This window comes from Dendrobium catenatum, unplaced genomic scaffold (genome assembly GCF_001605985.2).
Source record: "Dendrobium catenatum unplaced genomic scaffold, ASM160598v2 fragScaff_scaffold_1449, whole genome shotgun sequence".
NCBI lineage: Eukaryota > Viridiplantae > Streptophyta > Magnoliopsida > Asparagales > Orchidaceae > Dendrobium > Dendrobium catenatum.
The window spans coordinates 1930023-1938567 of record NW_021319911.1 but is presented as its reverse complement, the minus strand read 5'-3'; positions in this window follow the sequence as shown (position 1 = coordinate 1938567).

Genomic DNA, 8545 nt, shown 5'->3' with positions numbered 1-8545 from the left:
TTGTTCGGTCTTTGGGTTCTTACAGCACACGGAGGGAATGAGGGATTGTGCAAACTGTGTAAGAGAAGGAGACCGTGGGGAGTTCGGTTCTCTCTGTGTGAGATAGGGAATGGAGCAGTTCGGAACTGAGTGCGCTAATTTTAAAATAATATTTTATTATTATCCGAACCTATCTCTGTGTTCGGTCACCTGACCCAATAATTTGCCGTGATTGGGGGTTAGATCGGCTCAATCAAATTTAAAACCTTTTTTTTTTATTCAAAATCAAAGGTTAGGATTAAATCATATAAAAAAAATGAATTTAGGAGTTAGTTTATAATTAAAAATGATTTAGAGATTAATTTAAGAAAATAATTGATAATTTAAAATACATATTTTGAGTTAATTTAAAATTAGAAATAATTTAAAAATACTAATTTTATCTCAAATACAATGATTTGAATTTGATTGAGTCGAGGAGAATCGATTTAGGTCGATTTAAAAGCTCGAGTCCGTGCTATGTCAGTGGGCGACCACCTAAGGGAAATCCTATGGGCGACGTCTACACTAGGCTTCGAAGACCTAGATACTAGAATCGATTTCGGGAAAATTGACCTCGAATAATGAGGTCAACAATATATATATATATATAAACCATATACAAAATCACTACATGATAGGGGTTGAACCCGTATACATACACTACAGGAAAATGAGGGATTACCGTCGGAGCTTTCGGTATATTTATATACGTCGGTAAGTACGGTTTTTTTAACTGCATCATACATGATGGAACAATTACGATACAATTACTAGTGCATTATCCACTGGTACTTTTCTAACGCAGATTATGTCGATTTATACGCCATAATCTATAAGCATGTCATATAATACGACATATTTTATGCCAAAAAGTACTGTCTTATTTTCTGGTGAATTAGATGCCGGTTATTTTAAACACAACAAAATATTACTAGCATAAAATTTTTCAAAAATATTTTTGAAGTTCTATCCGCCAAAAAATATGTCGGCGAAAGCCATATTTCCAACATGAGCCCGTCTGGCTTACCATTCTCTTCCTCCATTTCATTTGAGGTCTCCGCTCACCTTCATCACCCAAGTGTCTCCCCACCATAGCTCGACGCTGCCAAGCCTTCTGAACTTCCCCGAGAGTTTGCTGACGCTCGTCGCCTTTGTCGCCGATGAAAGGACAAACTTTGGGAAATTCCACCATAAATTTCGTATATTTTTGTTGATCTTCTTAGTTTAAATTTGCATTGAAATTGAAAGGATGTTCCTCAGTGTTTGCTTTTTGCTGATGATATTATTCATGTTGATATGAGTAGAGAGACATCTAAATGAAGGACTATACCTAGTGAGGGGATTGTGACTTTGGGCGAGCAAGTTGTTAATAAGAGTACATGTTTTAGATATATTGTTCATAGTGTTGTAGAGATGAGGATACTCAGGTGGATGAGTGGTTTTACCCTTATAGATAGTTCTGAAATGAGCATATACGTGATAAGATTGGAGCTATGTTGCATCTTTACATAGTCAACAAAAAACTTCAATTCAAGCGAAGCTAGAACAAGTAAGGAAATCACAAGCTGATTGGCAAGTTCAGTTGCAAGCACACATACAGATGCAGATGTAGGAGCAACACAATTAGTTGTTGAATGAAATGTGTAAAATGAGGGAGCAGTTGAGTTGAAAAGAGGCAGCTTCAGGTGAGGATGAGTCCACGGATTCAGAATAGTTGTTTAGTTTTTTTAGTGTCATATGAACTTTTATAAGTTTTTGAATATTAGGTGTTAATGAATAATGTGTGATGTTTTTGAATATTTGTTGATGTTAATGACCAATTTGTAATGTGTACATTTATGTCTTTTAGTATTTGCCAAAGTTGTTGAAAATTGTGCTATGTAAATCTGTGATGTGGAGTAATTTTTGCTAGAATTATTTGTAATTATTTGCAGGTGTGGTTATCTGATTGCTTCCTGGGAAAGTAATTTTTTTTTGTTTCTGCTATAGGGTTTTGGTGAAAAAAACACTGGTAGATCACCGGAAATGATGATACAACAAATTTGTTAATTCATTCCAACGTATGTGTTACGCCGGTATTTCCGGCTGATAATACGTCGGTTAAATCCGTTGCTTACTTTCCGGCATTTGTGGAGGTGTTTATTCCACCTGTATTTCTGGCGGAATTTTACACCGATAATTCTGGCGTATTTAACTCCGAAAAAAGTTAATGGAAATCGACGTAATGGGTACCCTCTTTTCTGCCGGTAATGGGGCAGAACATATGTCAGAACAAGTTCCAACATATTATTTATGCCAGAAAAGTTTTTTTGAAGTGTGCCAAACTGGCGCATGAATTCTGCTAGAAATCCAATGGAAACGCCATCATTCTGTCACAATTTCCATGTTACTAGTGGATTCCGTCCGCCGATAATGGCGTGTTTTCCTGTAGTGATATTCAATAATGATGTTTTGTAAAACTATTTGTAAAGAATATTTTTAATATTATTGTAGGCCTTTTATTTCTAAATAATACTCCATCAAAATAAAAATAAATAGAAAAACACATGAAATTTATATAGTTAAAATCAATTGGTGAAACTTTGAGTTTGTTGATGTTGATGTTTGGAAAGGTGATTTGCCTTGCAAGGTGCAAAATAAATCTGAATTAAATTTCTTTGAAAGATTTGGAAATTAAATTTGAATTTCAATTCTATAGTTGAACAGACTATTAGGGATAATATACAAATTTAGAATTTGGAGATAAAATCTCCTAACAGGTTTTGACCCGTTATGGATTTTCTCTTGAACGTTGTAGCTTGATTTAATTGAGAACCACTTATGACCCCGAAGGGTCTAAATGAAGTTCACTCGAATACCTGACTATGATAATCAAAAGAAGTGATCATTAATTTCATATTCAAATATATGTTAACACATTGTATATCTCCCCAAGGAAAAAAAATATCATCCATTAATAATTTTTTTATTATGACAATGGCGATAAATATAAATTTTATTTCACCAAAAAAAACTAATTGAGTTTTAAAAAATTTACATGGGTTCTAAATCTCCTATGAGCGCAAGCCCTTATAGTTAATTACATCATAGGAAAATGGAGTCTCCTAAAAATACTCTCAATTAAAATAACGAGGGAAATTTTGTTTAAAGATTTTTTAGGAGTGATATCAATACAGGTGAATCCGGAGTTTCGACAGGGATTGGATCAAATTTTGAATACTTATTTTTAAATTCAAAGGAAAAAAGGTAGGAGTCACTTTGGGATTCCAAAATAATTCAAAAGTGTCTTGACTTAAGCAATTCTAAGGAGGAGAGCTGACTGTTAAAATTCAAAATTGATGAATTAAATGTTACACTTGCACGGTTAAATGGTTGGTGGAAACAGATAGCCAAATCAAAATGGCTTTCGGATGGAGATGGAAATACTAGATTCTATCATCAATTTGCTAATGCCAGAAGAAGTTCAAACCGTATCAACAAAATTAAAAATGATCATGGTATGGTGGTGGAAGATTCAAATCAGGTAGAAGAAGCTATATGGAATTTCTTTAAATCTAAGTGGAAACAGAGACAAGCAAGTATTGAAGGTTGGCTGGAACCTGTTACTGTTTTAAAAAATGAAGATAAAGCTCTTCTTTCCAGGGACTTCTCAGCAGAAGAAATTGAAGTAGTCATCAAGCAATTGGGAGGTAATATTGCACCTGGATACGATGGAATTACTTACTCTTTCATCAAAAGTTATTGGGAAATCATTAGAGAAGACTTTTTAAAAACTATAAACCATTTCTTGCATCAGGGAGAGATGGACAAAAATTGGAAGGATACGTTGATTATTCTCATTCCTAAGATTTCAAATCCCATTTAACTATCTAACTACATGCCCATAAGCTTGTGTAATTCCATTTACAAGGTGGCTGCAAAAATTATTTTGAATAGACTGGTACAGGTGATTCCTTCTCTCATTTCGGATGAACAAGCTACCTTTATTAAAGGTAGAACCATATCTGATCATCTAATGATAGCTCAAGAGTTATTTCATAAGCTCGGGTTTTCAAAGGCAGCTAAAGGGATGATAGCTTACAAGATAGACATGGAGCAAGCATATGACTCATTGAGTTGGGTTACACTCATGAAAATTTTGGATTATTTTGAATTCCCCTCCAAGTTTTCAAAAATGATTATGGAATGTGTTTTGAATCCAAGATTTTCCATCATCATAAATGGCAAAAATATATAATGGATCAAAGCTGACAGCGGTTTTCGTCAGAGATGCCCTTTGTCTCTGTTGTTATTCATTCTTTGTTCCTAGATTTTATCTAATGCTTTGGCACAATCTTCAGTTGGAATCACTTCAAACATGAATGGTATTCGCATTTCTCACCTGCTGTATGTAGATGACATTCTCATTTTTTCGAAAGCCTCCAAAAAAGCAGCTCATGAAGTTAAGAATATTCTTTCAAGCTACAGCAAATGGACTGGCCAATCCATTAATTCTAAAAAATCTGTAATCATTTTTGGAAAGAATGTTAATAGAAGAAGGAAAAAAAAGCATCTCTAAAACTGTGGGCTTTAAACAAGTTAAGGAGCTTGTTTATTTGGGTATTAAAATGGCCTTGAGAAGATTGGTAGCTAGTGATTACTATTTTATTATTGAGAGGACTCTCAAGAGGCTTAACATTTGGGGAAGTAAGGAATTATCCTTGGCTGGAAGACTTACGCTAACCAAATCAGTTATTTTAGCTCTTCCAAATTTTTACAGCACACATTCTTTGATCCCTGTCAGGATTTTAAAGGAGGTTGAAAAATGATGCAGAGGATTTATCTGGAATAAATCCGGCGGTAAAAAGGGTATGCATTACTTCAATGGGGAGGACTTATGCAAACCCAAAAGCTGCGGTGGTGGAGGCTTATTCTCTCCTACTTCTAGAGTGGCTCCTTTGAGAGCTAGAATTACTTGGAGGTATCTTTCTAATAAAAATTCTCTTCTACATAAATTTATTGAACCAAAATATGGTATGAGAGTTGGTAATGAAGTAGTCAAGAAGAGCTCCTCGTCTTCCTGGAAGATTATATGTAATGGAGGAAGAGTTCTTTTTCCTTTCATTAAATGGAGTATAGCTGATGGTTCAGCTATTGATGTCTTTAAAGACTATAGGATCTTGGATAGGAGAATAGACAAATGGCCTACATTTGTTGTTCCATAAACAGATGAAGAAATCAAGTTAAGGAATTTTATTCAAAATGGAAGATGGAAAGTAGATGATCTGGAGCAGGTCTTTGGTATTGATTTGATTAATCTGATTATTAATATCAGAATAAATGAAGACCAAACTATTGATGACAGGGAACTTATCTATCAATATTCGGGTAAAACAATCACAGGAATGATAATTGAATCCTACTTTCAGCATCAAGATGTTATCAGGTGGAACGATTGGATTAAGAAAGCCAAAATTAATCCAAGGGTGCAGGTTTTCTGTTATAGGCTGTTTAAAATGCTTTGCCATCTTTCCAGTTCCTTATTCATAGGAGATTACAAGAGAACGAAACTTATCCCAGATGTGTTTCAGGTATTGAAGACATTGAACACATTCTTCTCAAATGCATTAAAGTAAGAGAGGTGATTTGAATTATGAATGTTTGGGGTTTTCAAATTCCTGTATTCGAAAATTTGGAAGACTGTTGCAAATGGCTAGATACAACATCCAAGGTTAATGGTATGTTTATTAAACTTTATTTTAATGTTGTGCACCTCTCTTGGAAAGCTAGGAATAAATTCTTACATGATGGAATTGCTGAAAGTGCAAAATTTATAGAAGCTAATGCAATTATCTTGTCATCATTCTCTAAAATGATTTTTAACTTATGTCCGGAAAATGGAGATGTTAATCAGTCACATTGGCTGTCCAATATTTGGCATCCCCTACCACCTGGTTGGTTAAAGATCAATGTAGATGCCTCCCTTAGCTCTTCATATAAAGCTAGTGTTGGTGGTGTTGCTAGAGATTGCAAAGGAAGATTCTTATTGGCATTTGGCAAATCTTTTACTCATTGGGACATTAATCAAATGAAATTTCTTGCTATTAAATCATTGAAAGAGGTTATCAAGGATTGGATGTTCAAATATAAGGGAGCAATCATAGAAAGTGACAATTCAAATGTGATTAAAGCCATACACCATACCATGACTCAAGATTTCAAAGGTATGGAAGATTTGGAATTCCTTAAGGATTTTAATAATGTTTTATTCAAATGCATAACAAGAGATGGGAATAAGCTAGCGGATTTGTGTGCTAGCTATGCTTTAGTTTTTTATTTTATTTGGGAAGACTTATACTTGGATAAGTTTCCTCCTCCATTTGTTAAGATAATGAAGGAGGAATCTACTTTGTAGTTGTTTCTTTCTTTTCCTTTTTATTATTAATGCAGCTTATGCTTTTCTCAACAAAAAAAAGGTTCAACATGATAGCTCTTCTAATACAATTGCTGGAAAGTATAACCATAAAAAATATTCATATGCCAAATCATTGAAAGAATTTATTGTAAACATCTAAATTCATTGAAGTTCAAAGTTGGGGCTTTTAGCCTTCAGGTTTAAAGCAGAGTTCCTGATTGAGGGTCTGAAGTTGAAAAGTGAGCAAAAATAAGAATAAACATTTACACTAGGGATCATGACACTATCTATAGTGGGGTGTATTCAAATTATTTTAAATCTTAATTAAAATAAAATTAAATATCTGATCTCTACAGGTAATAAATTTCATGTAAAAAAGTAATGAGATGTCTCACAAGTTAAACAATAATTAATATTTAACTTGATCAAAATTTTAATATACTTAAAAATAAGATAACATCTAATAATAATTTAATATTTATATGAATACATAATAAAAAAATTTGCAATTACTTGCATCATGAGTTTAGATGGCTCATATATAATTTATTAAAAGTTTAATTTATAGTAATTTTTTAATTAGAAAATATTAAAAAAATTATTTTAAATCTATCATTCAAATTTTTAAAAATATATTGAATATTTATATTAACACTTGGTATAATTAAATTATTAAAAAATATAATAAAAGTGAAAGATATTAATCAAGATTTTATTATGTTCTTTAAATTTTATAAATAGAATAATATCTATTAATACCAGGTTGTAAAAATCGGACCGGACCAAATATATAAATTTATAATATTAAAATTTTATATTATAAATTCTTATAATATATTATAACAAATTTATAATACACATTTAAAAATTTGCAGCTCAACCAGCCCAAATTCATAGCCCAATAAAATCAAAATTCACATTCTAATTCATATAGTATTCATTTAATTTTTTTAGTCCAACATCATAGGAGTTTGAAGTAGTTCAAATTACTAGATGCGCCAAGAAGGGGTGAATTGGATGATTAAAAACTTCTTTAATGAAAAGAAATATTTTTTTAATACTTTATGCAGAAGCAAATTTCATTCATAATAAAAAGATAGATAATCAATTTCACCCATGCAATTAATCACAATAAAAATGAATGCGAAAATAAAGTGCATAAATAATAAGGAAAGAACACACCGAATTATAGTGGTTCGATCAAACCATGACCTACGTCCACTCCCGGATGCACCCTCCGAGTATTACACTAAACCTTTAGTGATTCTCCTTTAGCCCCCATAGTTAGGCGGAGAAGTCCTTACAAAATCACTTCCACCTTCCCCAGTGCGGCAGAGGAGCCTGGTCCTTTGACACCAACGAGATCTTCTTCTTCCCAAAACTTCCTTCAAGACGAACCTTGAATCTGATGGTACTGAGGTGCAAGCTCACCAAAGCAACCGTGTAAAATCTCCTTCACACTCCCTTGAAACCCCCTCCAAGGTTCTTCCCCCTCTCTCAAACTCCACCCTTTCCTCTCTCCCTTTCAAGTCCTCTCTTCAAGTTTTCTCTAGAAAAATGAAGCTATAATGGCTGCCAAAAGACTCTTACAAAGTCTTATGAGAGTGCTTAAATAGAGGGCTTCAGCTGCCAAAGATCGTACTACACGATCGTAAGATTGTCCAGTACTATGTGCAGAAATTGACTTGTTAGTATTATACGATGTCCAGTTAGTACTGTACGAACAGTTCAGTTGAAGTTCGTATTGTATGATGCCCTGTACGATGTGCTGTACGAACAGTTCAATAAAAGTGCAGTTCGTCGAGGACGAAGCATGGGATGGCCAGAATTGTCTATGTTGATCGTATAGTACGATCCAGTTCGTACAGTACGATCAAAATATTAAAATTAAGTCGTTTTGATTGAATAATCACAGGATTAAATTAGGCAATATTTTAAACATCGTACAGTACGAGAATGATTGTACAATATGATTAGAACAACTTTTCAAATTCAAATCTTTGCCTAATTTAATGGACAGCAAGCTTTCTAATTATAACAGCTCGTACAGTACAATGTGGTGATCGTACAGTACGATGTGGTGATCGTACAGTACGATTAGTTATATTCAAAAATAATTTTTCCAGGAAA